This window comes from Musca autumnalis, unplaced genomic scaffold (genome assembly GCF_047663935.1).
Source record: "Musca autumnalis isolate F117 unplaced genomic scaffold, ASM4766393v1 scaffold_1, whole genome shotgun sequence".
NCBI classification, from domain to species: domain Eukaryota; kingdom Metazoa; phylum Arthropoda; class Insecta; order Diptera; family Muscidae; genus Musca; species Musca autumnalis.
In genome coordinates, this window is record NW_027411644.1 from 110,180,234 (window position 1) to 110,196,968 (window position 16,735).

Consider the following 16,735-nt stretch of genomic DNA (forward strand, 5'->3'; position numbering starts at 1 on the left):
TTTTTAGATATTTGATTAATGAAACTTAGTCCATTTGCATTTACGAAATCTAGTGGATTTCAACTGTCAATTCCTTTGCATATACGTCAAATGAAATCTCATCTGAAATCCATTGGATTTCATTTGACGTTTAAGCAATGGACTCGACAGTTGAAATCGATTGGATTTCATAAATGTAAACCTAGCATTACTGTCATAAAACTTAATTTTTTAGATACCTACGCATATTTTTCTCTTATACAGTCTACCTCGTCCTCAAAATTCTAACGGCTTTTGAGCTAAACTCTTTCCATTAATGTTACATTGTTAGATTATTTTTTACGCATAATATTGTTGCCATTGTGCAGCAAAATCACATTTATTTCGAATTTCCCCCCAATATGTTATGCGATGAGTTAACTTCATTCATTAAGTAAATGTATGTATGAACGGTGAACGTCATTATTGTTGCCCCTCTGCTAATGTTTTTGTAGCACTAATAGATTTATTTAATCGTTCATTTATACTGTCTTCTTGTGTTGTCTGGTCAAGCTCACCTCCCTTCGAGTGATAGTTATTTATTATGATAACATGTGTTGTTTGTTTGTCTAGGGGGGCAGATAAGTAGCCCTAGCACATGCATATTGTGTGGGTCATGTACACAAACGCTGGCACGTTGGGGATGTAGCTCAGATGGTAGAGCGCTCGCTTAGCATGTGAGAGGTACGGGGATCGATGCCCCGCATCTCCAAATATGGATTATTTTATTTTTTTTTAGATTTCAATCAATATCTTGATATTGTTAATACAAATATCGGGAATTTACAATTCCCCTTACGGCGGAAATAAAATTGTTAGTGTTTTTATTCTCTTTATATCAGTACAACTTTAAATTAAGTTATTTTCAGATGGCTCCGTTAAAAGAATTTTTCGTTCCCACATTTGATAATGGACATATCAAAAAAAGGAATAGAACCCTAACAACAAGGAACCCGAGAAAAAATTTGGATTTCATTCGGTTATTCCAGCATGGATACCATTATTAGTAAATAAGCATGGTTTAGTTGAAGACACTTCAAAATATATATGCACCAAACATTTGCACCGTGACGATGAATGTGGCGGAAACAGAGTTTACTGTCTAGTAAAATCAAGCCTCCACTTACCCTTACCCACAAATACAAAAGATGGAACAATTGTTAATAAAGACATAGATATATGACCATAGGAGATGCACCAAATTCTTATGAAGACTTGAGTAGAACCCATACCCTTGTCCTCCCCTAGAAAAAATATAATGTTGGGAGGTAGCTAAAGGACTGGTAGTAATATTTTTTTTCTAACACAGATCGGGTTCGACTAAGGACTATATCGGTCCATTACTTGTTTGCAGTAGGTTGTCCTCTTCCTCGCCAACTAAAAGGATCAAAGTTGACGGTAATTTACGAATTGAGTATCCATTTTGGACGATAGTACATCAAGTTCCAATAACATCTATATCGGGTAACACTTTTGGCGCATTTTAAAGTCTGCTGGAGTATCTTTTTGAACTTTTTGTAAAAGGTTCTCCTTGTCTTGTTTACAGTGATATATGACAGTCGTGGCCAAGACTATTTTTCCCGCCATAATAGTCCAAACGCCCTAAAAAATCCTACTTTGACCAACTGAAATTGCTGGTGGCCAAACCTTCGTAGATCGTAATATTGCTCTCTAGCTTCAATTAACTCTGATTGCAACGATGGACTACATCGGACAACTATTCTGGTACCTCTCGCATAAAAGTCCCATATGTGTGTTCGTAGATCCACTTCCTAGGGGGACGATGTGAGATCATTTCATTAAATAACTGCTCTGATAATGTTCAATAAGTCAGTTTCTTTCTCGGATCGTGTTGAAATTTGAATAGTGATAGTGATCTTGACTACAACATTATATGTGTTTTTCTAGGGGAAGCCAATACTTCCTGAGATATGGACATCGAAATGTCCGAATGTTAAGGGCCACTTCTTTAGAGCCACCTCTCGCACTAAAGTTTTTGAAGTCTTTGTTATTATATATACGGCTGAAGCTACAATCTTGAAATTTTGGATGGTGGTTAGTCTTGGAGCGAAGGGTGTCGATAAGGCTGGGTTTTTGGAAATTCGTCCTAGAAGGTTGCGAAAAGTACTAAAATGTACTAAAAATGGTGTAATTTGTGTGACTAATAATCAAAGCCCAGACGAAACGGCTGAAGCTTGAATCTTGAAATTTTGGGTGGTGGTTAGTCTTGGGGCGAAGGTGGTCGATAAGGCTGGGTTTTTGGAAATTCGTCCTAGAAGGTTGCGATAAGTACTAAAATGTACTAAAAATAGTGTAATGTGTGTGGCTGATAGACTAATAATCAAAGCCCAGACCAAACGGCTGAAGCTAGAATCCTGAAATTTGGGTGGTGGTTAGTGTTGGGGCCAAGGTGGTCGATAAGGCTGGGTTTTTTAAATTCGTCCTATACGGGTGCGAAAAGTACTAAAATATACTAAAAATTGTGTTATTTGTGAGGCTGACCGACTAATAATCAACGCCCAAAAGAAACGGCTGAAGCTAGAATACTGGAATTTTGGGTGGTGGTTAGTCTTGAGGCGAGGTTGGTCGATAAGGCTGGGTTTTTGGAAATTCGTCCTAAAGTTGTAATCCAGAAATTTGGTATTGAGATTTATGTTGAAGATATTTTGGAAATTCGTACGTATGGGTACGAAAAGTACTAAATGGTACTAAACTTGATATAATTTGGATGTGGGTGAACGGATAGAGCTGAAAAGCTAAATTTTGGAATTAAGATTACTGTTGGAGTGTAGGATTCAGATATGGAGGTAGTTTTGGAAAATCGTACTTATGTGTTCGAAAGTACTAAATAATAATAAATAAATACTGAGATTTGGAATTAAGATTGCTATTGGGGTGTAGGATTGAGGATATTTTGAAAATTTGTACTTATGGGCACGAAACTTGCTGAATGGTACTAAATTTGGTACAATTTGCATTTGGTTGAACGGATAGAGCTGGAACTTAGAAATTTAGAATTAATATTACTCTTGGAGTGTAGGATTGACGACGTTTTGAAATTCGTATTTATGGGTACGAAAAGTACTAAATGGAACTAAATGGTAAGGATAGAGCTCGAAATTAAGGTCACTGTGGGAGTATAGGATTGAGGAAGTTCTGAAAATTCGTACTTATGTGTACGAAAGGTTCTAAATAGTACAGAATTGTATATCATTATACTGTGGTAAGGAGTATTATGTCTTTGTGCATTTCTATGTAACATACAAAAGGAAACGAAATAGACCCATAGTTCCTCTTGGGTATATATGTACATATAATCACTTTCTGAGTCGATTTATGCATGTCCGTCCGTCTGTCCATGTATTTTTGTTCGTAACGTACAGGTTGCATTTTTTGTCTGATTCAGCTGAAAATTTGGTAATATAATTTTTTAGCCATAGGAAGAACGCTATTGCTTTTGGTGAAAATCGGTTCAGATTTATATATAGCTCCCATATATATTTTCGGCCGATTTGACGTATTTGCTGCACCAAACACGCTGCATACGTCCGATTTTGATGAATTTTGGAATGTGTGACTGAATTCGGACTAGCAATGTGCCAAATTATATCGAAATCGGTTCAGATTTGGATATAGCTCCCATATATATTTTCGGCCGATTTCACGTATTTTCTGTGCGATTTTGATGAAATTTTGAATGTGTGACTGAATTCGGTCTAGAAATAAGTGTGCCAAATTATATCGAAATCGGTTCAGATTTGGATATAGCTCCCATATATATTTTCGCCCGATCTATCCAATTCTGATGAAATTTGGAATGTGTGACGGAATTTTGTCTAGTAATACAGTACCATATTATATAGAAATACTATAAGGCTACATAAAGTAATAAATGGTACTAACATGGTCTTGGGTTTCTTTGTTTACAAGAATGTTTTACCTTCTGAGGACAGAAAGTCCATATTTAAAATAAAATTTAATATTGATTAAAATTGTTTGTTTTGTTTATTGTTGAAGTTCAATCTCAATTTCGATTGTTTGAGTGGAGTATTCCCCCATTGGCTCAACTTCATTTATTACCCTCTATTACAGAGAGTAATGTTTTTCAAAACGAACTGACAGTGTTGCAAAATTTTACTGATCGCTACCAATATCATGATTTCATCCCGGCGAAGGGAATTATCAATTGGCTTCTCAGTTTTTGAAATGATGCCTTTTTAGCGAAAAACCGAACTCTTTAAGTGTCTAGTATTCTCATATGAATGAGAATCACACTCACTTCTCGGTTTTTCCAAAGAAACACCAAAATCAAAATATTTTGCAACATGTCAACACGTATCAACTAAGAATTCACCGAATTCTGTGAGTTGAAAAGAACACCAACACAGTTGCCTGTGAGGTTGTTTATTGGAATTTTGTTTTTTTTTGTTTTTAACAAAGCTCCAATCCGCCAGTGCCTCGGCTGTTTTTTGTTTGTTTTGTTTATTTTTGAAGTTCAATCTCAATTGGTATTAGTGAAATAATATTTTCCGTGTTCGCCATTTCCATATTAAATATTGTTTGTTTTTTATATCCTTTCCGCATAGGAAGTAGAGGGCACTTTGCTACACGCAGAAAAAACGGCCTCTCTAACATATATCCCAAACATATATATGTTTGCAACAGTCCCAAACATAACATATGTTTGGGTCCTGCAAACAAATATATGTTTGGATGCATACAAATTATATGTTTGGGTGCACACAAATTATATGTTTGGGTGCAAACAAATACAAACCCAAAAGTCACAAGAAAAAAAAAAACAAACACATGCACCAGTGGGCGATTGCTGAGAGCAAGCGAGCGTACATTTCAATGTAAAACACTTTGAAATGTATGCTCTCTTGTTCTCAGTAAGAACTCACTTGATATCTCTATAATATACACACAAATGGTGGTGTTTTTGTTTATTGAAAGGCACAACAACAACAGACACATTGGTACATACAAAATTACAAAGAAATACATAACACACTTTACTTTTAAAAAGAAAAATATATAGAAACGTAGCTGAACGCTTCTCCTTAGTTGCGAAATAAAACAAATTTTACTCAAAGTTGACATCATCAGTGGGGAATCGGCATCTGGAATCAAATGACTATGTAATAAATATGGATATACCATATTTCAAATATGTAACATATGTATGTAATTACCAATATTAAATGCGATTTCTTCCTTGTCCAATAAAATAATTCCATTCAACTTTTCGATTCAATTATAAAATGTATTGGGCATTTAATTTACTAAAAACACGATTTCTTTAAGAAAACACAAAATACTGATTTATTCACTCTCTTTACCGTCTTGACGCTACGTCTACGTCTTCTATTATACAATACACACAACTCTTTATTATAAAACAGCATTCCGCAGCCGCGAGAACACTGTTATTACTCTCGTTGACAAACATCCTCTCTTCACCCAAACATATCAAATTGAGATATGTTAGAAAATGTTGCAAACATATATTTGTTTGCAACCGGTCCCAAACATATATTTGTTTGGATCCAAACATATTTCTAATATAAATTTTTCTGCGTGTAGTAACGGTATAATTTTATTGCCCATATTTCTATCGATAATGGTCCGAATGTTCCAAAAACCCCACCCAAGTTGGTTTCTTCAATTATAAGAAGTTTGATGTTTTGTTTTTGGCGTAGACTGTGTTCATGAGGTCCACCAATGCAATAAATAGACTCACTGCTAATGATACCTATCCAACAAACGGCTAAAAATGTAATGTTATAAGAGATCTGTTCAAAGTACATGTAGGTCTACTTATTCTGATAGAAATGCGGGATTTCATAGTTCTATAAGTACCCATGTTTTTTTTCTAATTTTTCACAATCCCATATTGCCTTGGTCATTATGGGTATCACTGCAAAGACCGCGGTTAAATCTCGCTTTAAAAATTAAAACTTTTTGTGGGTGATCGGCCTATGGACAACAACACCGGTTAAGTTGTTGAATCGCCCTTCTGCATGTGGACGGGCTACGGGCGAGAATTTCAAAACTTCATTTACGAACAGAGTCCAACATCGGCAATGCGGTTAAATCTTTAATCTCCTAAAGTTCCATAATTTCGGACATATGGACTTTTATCTAAAAAAATAGTTGGATCAAGTCCTCCAGGGCTTTATAATGATACCAATCTTTAGAGTTGGGCAATCTCGTTCAATTGAACGATCCGGATCACTGTCTTCGTTCAAGGACGAATGAATAACATCATAAAAACCAACGTGTGAAATTAAGTATACGCAGATTGTCAAAAAAATTGCCGGTGTCCATTGAATGAGTTAGTGATCCGGATCGTTCAATTGAACGAGCTTAGCAACTCTACCAATCTTGCCATGCTCAGATGTAAAAATATCAGAACAAATTATGCGTTCTCATGGAACATGAAGGGGCATATTTGGGATGTACTGCTAGAAAAAATGTTTATCAGACCTCAAGGTAAATTTATCAACATGATTTGGATCCGAGCCCAAACCGCTCTTAAAGTGAATTCTTCGAAATGGCCATGTTGAATATCACCATAATTTGAATAATTTTGAATGTTTAAATTGGCAACCCTATGCGTATTTGTTCGTCGTTTATGACGTTTGTTTATTAGAGCCGATGACGATGATGTTGAGGTCTTTGTACGAATTTGTTGTTGTTATAGTTTACACCACAGCACAAGTACTCATACTCGGTGATGTGTACTATTCTCCAACCTCATAAAGCGGCAAATAAACGGCCAATAAGGCGCGCGGCTACCTCTTTACTTCTACTACGTCTGCCGGTATTTTTTCGCTCATTTACTTTGTTAGTTGTTATACCCTATACCACAATGTGGAAAAGGGTATAATAAGTTTGTTTTCCCAAAAATTCATGTAACGCCACGAAATATTCGTCGTAGACCCCTCATGTGGTATACCAAACCAGGGACGTACGCAGGATTTCATTTCGGGGGGGGCACAACTTGACCAAAAATCATGAAAAATTCAAATGTTGTGTAGCGTTACGTAAAGCTATTTTAAGGCGTTATGGCCACTTATAAGTACGAGAAAAGCCATTTTCATGCATTTTTTATAAAAAATCTATTAAACCTTATGTTACCTTCTTTTTTTTTGAAAAATCTTACATTCAAATGCCCGGTTATAAAACACTGATTTTACTAAAGCAGTTTGCGGTACCCACTGTAGTTTGAAAAAGAATAAACCGATCAGCATATATTTTTGTGGGATCATTACGAACCTAATAATCTTGTCTATTATCGGAAATGAATTAAAAAAATCAATTTTTAAAAATTTTGAACGGTACAAAATTGATATTTTTTCTGACTCCGTCAGCAGTTTTTTTTTTAAAGACTCTCTCGGTCAAGCACATGATTTATGTGTACAATAGTCCCACAAAAACATATAAAATGCCACTTCGAGGAAAAGACGTTTTTAGTTTCTATGCTACATACAAAACACAATAAATGTTTCCCTTCGAAAGCTCATATCTCGGTAAATTTTTGTCCGATGGACTGGAAATTTTGGCACATATTCTATTCTATATTCCATTCTATATTTTATATGAAATAATGGTACAAAGTATATAAATTCAATAGAAAGAATTCATAATATTTAGTCCAAATTTACATTAGGCGAGTTTACTTGCGGCAAGTCTCAGTTTGTAGGAGAAACACGTAAGGGGTATGGAAGTAGAAAAAAATTGCTCGTACCGGCAATTTTCAGGCAATTCCTTTTATATTTTTCGTTTTTGACATTATATTCATTGTTTTGAAAACAGAATTGCCTGTATAAACGCAAGAGGCAAGTTTAAAAGAGAACGAGAAAAATTGCCGCAAGAAAAATCGTTTAATGTAAATTGGGACTAAGGATACAATTTTAAATATTTACAGAGTAGGATATTTAGAATTGAAAATAGACAATATCGGGCCACGTTCGGCAATGTCGCAATGTAAAATTTATTGAAGTATATTGAATCGCAGAATTTTACAACCACAAAGAATGGCCGTTGTCTTTGCTATAGCAAGATTTTCACTATTTCGATGATCTTAGCCTAATTTTTAAGAATATCGGCTGTCGTTGTCGTTGATATGTTTCCAAATGAAAACATTAAGAAAAATTTAACAGTTTTTGAGATATGGTGCGAAATGTAATTTTTAGATATATTATAAAATTTATTTTTTTTTTTTCATTTCTCCAAATATTTTATTTTGGCCCTCCTCTACAAATTTGCTGCAAAGGTCAGAAGAAGATTTGCATTGGTTTCAGAGATATAGCCCCGAGTTGTTTAAAAAGTCGATATTTAATAATGTTTAGATGGGGCCATAAAATCCAAGCTGTATCTGACTCAACAAAACGGAACTAGGGCATTTGTACTTTGGGTCTGTACTTTCAAAAAATCCTCACTTCAAATTATTTGCACAAGATTACCTTAAAAATGTTGCACAGCGTTATTTACCGAAAGAGATAGATTCTGATACCAGGATTATTTTTACTTTTAATATTATGTTACAAAAGAAGCGGTATAATTTGTTTTCTTAATTGTACGATTAGAAGTCTTTGGACTCGATGACAAACACTTTGATGGACTTAGTTCTATATAATTTTGACAAATAACAATCGATCCTTATTGAACCCCACATAATTATTTACTAATAATTATTTGAGAGACACTCCTTCGATAGTTACCGCGCCCATAAGCTTTTTAGTTGGCCACCGTAGTATTTAGAGCTTTGTCAAGAAGCATAAACTTGTCCACGAAAAGTAGGATATCGCTGTAAACAAGACTACAAAATGTCCAAAAAATCATCGAACAGTCTTTAAACTGCAGTTATGTTAGACTTGTATAAGAAACCTGAAGATGTTGTCCAAACATATTCTCTTAGACCTTGATGTACTTTTAGAAGTAATTTTGCGAACCATATTAGGTTCGATTTTAGACCGAATCGGTTAGTCCCTTCGACCATTTTAGTGAGCATTTTTGAACTTTTATGGCGGAGGTGCCGATATGACTAAAATCTAATTTGGACAAAACATTACGAGATCCATAATTTGGACCTAGAGTTATCATGAGTTCCAACCTGCCAGACAAACAGAAATACAGACGGACGGACGGTGGTAAGTACTCCCATCTTGGCTGAAACGAATATCGTCCAAACATATGTGAAGTCTTAAATCATTATTTTGATGAAATCTATACGATACAATCCCAGTGTATATAATCTCGTAATCTAAAGTCTGAGGTTACAATTATACTTCGGTAATGATAAGTAAAAATCAAGTGACGCAAAAAAAATGCATTTGTCTTCATTATTTTCTCATACTGTTTAGCAGCAAATTTGTCTAAAACAGAATAACAAAATTTTGGCGATGGCAGTAAAACAAATTTCTAATTGGTTTTCAATATCGAAAACAATAGTATGCTAAGTTGACTTAGCATGTTTTCAAGTTCTTTAGAGCTTCTCCTGCAAAACTCGCTTTTCAGAATTAGCAAACTATTATTTGGAGGTGTCGAACGTCCTTTAACTTAAATTCTATCTAATTTTGGTAATGATCGGTCAATCCGAACAGAAGTTATAAAGAAATATTGACTTAGCATAGTACTGAAGTTCAAAAAAATTTCCAAACTTTGAGAGCTTCTCCTGCAAAACTCACTTTTTAGACTTAGCATACTATTATTTGGAGGTGTCGATATGTAGTCCACGACGGACCGATCTTTATACATTTTATTCAATAGATTTTTTTATATATTTCCATTCCCATAATAATACTGAACTCGTTATTTTTGTTAAAACCGAATGAGTTTTAAGCCTCGAGAGCTCTATACAGTTCGAATAAATAATAGACATGGGGTATATTCATTAAGGAATTAGCATTTGATAGTGGTATGATATGACATGAAGAAGTAATTCAGATTTTATTGGAAGTTTCTCTCAAAAACACCTTAGAAACAAAAATTTTTAAAATATTTTCTTACAAAACTTGTTAATAATGTACATTTTCTGTTCAGAAACTTAAGAAAATATAAGTTTTAATTTGAAATCTTTAAATATACAAACATTTTTATGAGAAAAAAATATAATATCTAGTTACAGTAGCTTAAAAAATTTTGTTCGACCAATCCATTTCGGGGGGGGCCCGGGCCCCCCGTGCCCCCCCCCTGCGTACGTCCCTGTACCAAACTTCATATCTCGACGAGATAAAGCGATTTAGCGATGTGTGTCCGTCCGTCCGTCCGTCCGTCTGTCCGTCCATTAAAAATTGTAATCAAGCTAGAGGCCGCAATTATGGACCGATTGTCACGAAATTTAGTATGGAGGTCGGGTTTGGACCAGAATAGAACTGATTAGTTTTTGGCGATGATCGTGAAATGTTAAAGGGATGAAATGGACCAAAAACAAAATTTTTGCTCGATTTTGTAGCCGCTCTGTAGGTCGCAATAATAGTCCGATCGGCGCGAAATTTTAAACGTAGTTTTGGTTTGAGATGAAGAAGTAGCGTGCAAGTCAACGGTATGATCGGATAATATTTAGCGGGTTAAATTGATCAAAACTTTTGTGTGAAAATTGGTAAAATTTCTAATGCACATCTTATAACTTTATCCCAAGAAGACGCGTTTAGTGGTATAGGGTATCACATGGTCGGCCCCGTCCGACTATAGTCTGTTCTTACTTGTTTTTTATTTTATTATTTGTAAGTATTGTCATCATCGTTGTTGTTGTTGTTGCTTTGGTGGTATTAGCATGGAGCTTTATTTATAAAATTTGTTGTGTGCTTTATTTTTGTTTTTTTCTTATTCTCCGGTTTTAGTTTGGTGGGCCTGAGATGATGAGAGTATTGTTTTGTTTTGCCATTTTTTCGCGCTGTGTTATTTCAGTTGTCAACTATCGATTGTGTTAAATAGCCGCGACGAGAACGGTGCGTGTTTTTTCGCGGTCTCTGAAAAAGGTTTGTTTAAAACTGTTTTATCCGTTGAAGGCGACTCCTCTGGTCAATAATTATAACATTTCGTTGGGCGCAGAGTTTTTTGTGGTTGTAAATTTTATGCGCGCGGTTTTCAAAAGACGCAGAACCAACAAATAAATTTATCAATCGACTAAACCGTGGATTTGAGTATTTAAACAAATTTGTGAAATAAAAAAAATATAATAAATTTTGCATAAAATTGTGGAAATTTGAAAAATCATTTCCAACAAATGAATATGGAGCAAAAATAAAAGCCCATAATTAAAAGAATAATATTAGCAAAGAGGAGAAGAAGAAAATTGTATTTATTAGTGTGTAGAAAAAAGTGAATTATGTGAATTGCTAATGTGATAAAAAATGAAAGTGGTTTTCAAAACGAAAGTAAAATAGGCCGAAAAATATGCATATTTTTGAATATTTGTGATTCTAATTAAAAAAATATCGAAGGCAAATTTTGTTAAAATATATTATAAAACCTACCTATAATAGTAATGAATATTTATGAATCAAAAAAAAAAAAAAAAAAAAAAAAAAAAAAAAAATCAAAAGCATGTGTATGAAGAAAACGTGAAATTTGTAAAGGAAGAAAAGAGGAATAATATATAAATGTATACATAATTAATGTATACAAATAAATAAATAACTAGAAATGAAAATAATTTATAAAAAATAATAAATAACTAAAAATGAAAACAATTTATAAAAAAATAATAAATAAAAATAATATATTTAAATGTTTAAACTTTATACTGCCATGGACTTCTGACTTGTTTCAAAATTTAACAATTTTCATAATATATAGATCGGAAATTAAAGATATCGCTATCGTGACGTCTATATTTCGAAAAACTTATTTCTGTGGTTCCACACTGGACATTTGTTCTTAAAAACAAATTCGTCATCGGATTCTAAACCCTCCAATCTTTTTCGCTACTTTCCCAATTTTTAGCGCCCCGAGTTTACAAATACTGCTCATCCCTCGTTCTTCTGTGCCTATAGAACAAAATATTCTAATCTATATTCTGAGAACAAAATAGTGTATTCTAAAAATCTGAAAATATACATTGTTGTTTCTACCATATATTTTTTATCAGGAAACAATGACACAAAATATATTGTTGCGTCACCAATACATATTTTCAGAATTTTAAAATACACTATTTTGTTCTTAGAATATGATTGCTCCTACAATATCTCTTCTCAGCGTATATGCCAAGCTAAGAATAGATTTGAAACTGCACAATTATTAGGAATTCTATTTAAGTGGCCAACGGTCATTTCTAAAATTCAAATCCTGCAGAATATTTTTTTTTATTTTGGCAAATAATTTTTTGGGAACATGTCAAGTTTTTGCGCCGGACGGAACTCTATTTGACAACTTTACTGCTGGTACCGTATAACGATTTGCGCATACCTTCATATTTATTTCCTGCGGAAGTCCTCACTGCCCCAGAGAGTACATTCAGAGTTCCGTTACTACCCATTGGTTGATCTCATATTTTGCCGAAAATTTTTTTCTTGATGAAACCATACTGGCTCTCTATCTCCCCACAAAAAGAGAAATTGCTAAAAAAGACTTACTTACTTAGCTGGCCCATTACAGAACATTTGTTCCATAGGCCGAACTAAGAAAAGATCTCCATTTCTCTCTATTTGTTGCTTCGCACTCTGGATACCGCGCCTTTTCATCTCATAATCCACTTGTTTGCGCCATCTATTCCTTGATCTGCCAATTCTGCGTGCACCGCCAAGCTGTCCGTATTTATACGCATTTTTAGCGGGTTCATCATCGCTCATTCTTATGATATGGCCTAGCCAACGCAATCGCTGCATCTCGATACGTTTAACAATATTGATGTCGTTGTATAGCAGATACAGCTCGTGGTTCATGCGACGTCGATATTCACCGTCAACGCAGATTGGTCCGTAGATCTTTCGATGATTTTTTTTTCGATTTTTTCTCTCAAACGCACCAAGCACTGCCATGTCTGCTTGCGGAAGTACCCAGGCTTCGGAGCCATACATCAGCACGGGTAGTATCAGTGTTTTGTAGAGCGTTATTTTTGTTTGACGAGATGTGACTTTGTTTTTAAACTCCTTACTTAAACCAAAGTAGCAATCTGTTGGCCAATACAATTCTTCTTTTTATTTCACAACTGATATCGTTTGTTGTGTTTAAGGAGGTGCCGAGGTAGACGAAGTCTTTTACTACTCAATATTATAGGAACCAACTTCCACAGTCGGTCCGACCTTAATGGACGCATTGCGCGTCGACACCATCAACTTGGTCTTCTCACCGTTTACCGCCAGACCCACTTCAGCCATACATCAGCACGGGTAGTATCAGTGTTTGGTAGACCGTTATTTTTGTTTGACGAGATGTGACTTTGTTTTTAACTCCTTACTTAAACCAAAGTAGCATCTGTTTGCCAATACAATTCTTCTTTTATTTCACAACTGATCTCGTTTGTTGTGTTTACGGAGGTGCCGAGGTAGACGAAGTCTTTTACTACCTCAATATTATAGGAACCAACATCCACAGTCGGTCCGAGCTCAATGGATGCATTGCGCGTCGACACCATCAACTTGGTCTTCTCACCGTTTACCGCCAGACCCACTTCAGCAGATTCTCCTTCGACCTTCATAAAGGTATCAGTTACTTCTTTTACTGATCGGCCCATTATGTCTATATCATCAGCATAAGCAAGTAACATGTGGCTATTGGTGTAGATTGTGCCTCTTCTTTTGACGTTTGCCTCTCGTATAACCTTTTCCAGCAGGGTGTTGAAGAGATCACACGAAAGGCTGTCTCCTTGTCTGAAAACTCTTTTGGTACCAAACTCTTCGGAGAGGTTCTTTCCTATTTTAACTGAGGACCTCGTGTCAGTTAAAGTCATTTTACAAAGCCGGATGTACTTTGCGGGGATACCAAATTCAGACATGGCTTGGAATACCTTTGAACGCAGCCGGCTGTCGAAGACTGCTTTATAATCGACAAAAAGGTGGTAGGTGTCTATCTGTATCTCTTGGGTCTTCTCCAGGATTTGCCGCAGGGTAAATATCTGGTCAATGGACTTGCCAGGTCTAAAGCCGCATTGGTATGGTCCAATTATCTCGTTGACCATAGGCTTTAGTCGTTCGCACAATATCCCTGACACGATCTTGTAGGAAATAGGGAGTAGACTGCATAGTTAGAGCATACAGTCTTATCCCCCTTCTTGTGGGACGGGGCACAGGATGCTCAGGTTCCAATCGTCGGGTACTCGTTCATCCTGCCAGATGGTGCTAAATAGCTGATGAATAAACCTTATCAACCTGTCGCCTCCGGTTTTGAACAGCTCGGCTGGTAAGCCATCGGCTCCTGCTGCCTTATTATTCTTCTGCCGATTTATTGCTGTCTTTACCTCATCTTGGCTGGGCGGTATACATTCAATACCATCTTCTGGGATTGGGACTTCCATATCCTGAGTACACTGTTCTTTCCATATCCTGAGTACACTATCTTTATCAGGTTACCAAATTACCTTGCTGGTCTCTACAGGAGGATGTACCTGTACTAAAGCCATCAGTTTGATACTTGACTCTTTGGTAGAATTTTCGGACTTCATTCTGGCTCCTGTACATCTCGATTTTTTCACACTCCCGTTTTTCCATCTCTCTCTTTTTCCTGCGGAAAAGACGTTTCTACTCTCTCCTTTTCTCCCTATATCTCTCTCGTGCGCTACGCGTTGCCACTGATTGTAAAGTAGCCCTATATGCCGCATTTTTCTCTTCGGTGGCAGCACGACACTCCTGGTCATACCATGGATTCCTTGGTGGAGGTCTCTGGTATCCAAGTACTGATTTTTCGGCTGTTTGCATGGAATGAGCAATGTTTTGCCTTTGTCCTGATATGATATCGGGACTAGGAGTGCTTTGATTAAGCAGTTGGGCCAGTCGAGTGGAACATGCTTCTGTGTTTGTGTCTGTTCGCACATTGTTTGCTACGTTCAACCCGGGTGCGTACCTTTGCTGCAACAAGGTAGAATGATTTTAATGTCATGGGCAGGGCAACGGTATGTATGTAGTTTCTTCTAAGCGCTCGTAAAATATATCTTTGGTCTGTTCGTCCTTTTCTTCAGTGGGAGCATGAGCGCAAATAAAGCTGATGTTGAAGAATTTAGCTTTTATTCGAATTGCAGCTAGTCTTTCATTCACTGGGTGATGCTTGATACCAGATATTTAAGCCTCCGACTAACTACGAATCCGCAACCAAACTCATGCTTTACGTCGTGACAGCTATAATACAGTGCGTCGCTTTTAGGTGTTGTTGTGACGCCTTTCCCAATCCATCGTATTTCCTGTATGACAGTAATATCGGCCTTGTACTTTTCAAGTACGTCTGCCAATGCGAAGACTGCACCTTCTCTATAAAGAGTGCGAACATTCCAGGTGCAGATTCGCAGATCATGGCCCTTAAAACGTTTGCTGGGTTCGTCAACTTTAGAGGGGTTTGTTTTTCTTTTCTTTCGTTTTTTCATAGTAGGCTGTTTTTTTCTAGGGGAGGGTTACTAACCCGACGCCCAAACCCAAGTTTTTAACGTTCTTATGGGCGAACGCGCGGCACATGTTAGCTCACTACCTTTAACGGGTGTTAAAGGCAGTTCTCCAGGTGACACCACGGGTAGGTCAGTGTCCACTTGAGATGAAAGAGGGACCAAGACTTAGAAAGCTCAAAAAAGAAAATCCCTAACTACAAGGAAACCAAGAAAAAAATTAGATTTCATTCGGTTATTCCAGAATGGATACCATTATTAATAAATAAGCATGGTTTAGTTGAAGAGACTTTAAAACACATATGCACAAAAAAATTCATCCTGACGATGAATGCGGCGGAAATAGAATTTACCGTCTAGTAAAACCAAGCCTCCACGATGGAGCAATTGTTTATAAGGACATTAATATATTACCACTGGATATGTACCAAATTCTTATGAAGACATTAATATAGAACCTATAACCTCACTAAACGATACCTTCGGAATCATGTGCCCATATTTTGGAAAATACTTTTTTGGAACATGCCAGGTTTTAGCGCCGGACTTTACCACAGGTACCCAAATATGACTTGAGTATTCCACATATTTTTTCCCTGCGGAACTAATTTTTCGCGAGATATTGGTATTCAAAGTTCGTTAGTACACATTATTTGATCTTATTTTAAGCCGACCAATTTTATTCACGTTGGAACCATAATGACCGGCTTATGGGACCCCGTCCACCGGCAACAACTCTCTTGCCCATGAAAAACATTATATGGCTGTAATCAGGACCGCTAGGAGTATTTTCGTTACAAATTCTTAAAAAGATTCTCGAACATTCCTTAAACTGCACTTAAGCGATAATTTTTTGTGAAGAAGGTACCGGCAGTAGTTGACCCATATAGTCCGTCTTCGAACTTGATTTAAGTTTGAGACCAATGTCAGTCACTCCTTTCACTGTGGATCACTTTAGAATTTTGTGTCGTTATGTCAGGAAGCACGACCTTTAAATATTTTTTTCTTCATAGAATTCCCTTTGCTTGGTTTTCTGCCTATAGATGAACTCTCAATGCTTTCTGTCTATAGATATTATTATTTCATTATTTTGATTCCCTGTGTGACATTTCACAACTGTTGTGCACCTTAATGGGCCGTTTAGTGGGTGAATACCTAAGAAGTATAATTTTCTAT

General features: G+C 36.1%; 1 protein-coding gene and 1 non-coding gene across 7 annotated transcripts in view; both read left to right on the top strand.

The window, feature by feature from the left end:
* Nucleotides 1-16,735, top strand: part of LOC141404703 (maternal protein pumilio-like) — a 551,168-nt gene that overhangs the window by 111,902 nt on the left and 422,531 nt on the right. The gene's annotated exons all lie outside the window — the stretch shown is intronic.
* On the top strand, nucleotides 658-730 carry TRNAA-AGC (transfer RNA alanine (anticodon AGC)). Its single transcript has one exon. It is a non-coding gene; the product is annotated as a tRNA-Ala (tRNA).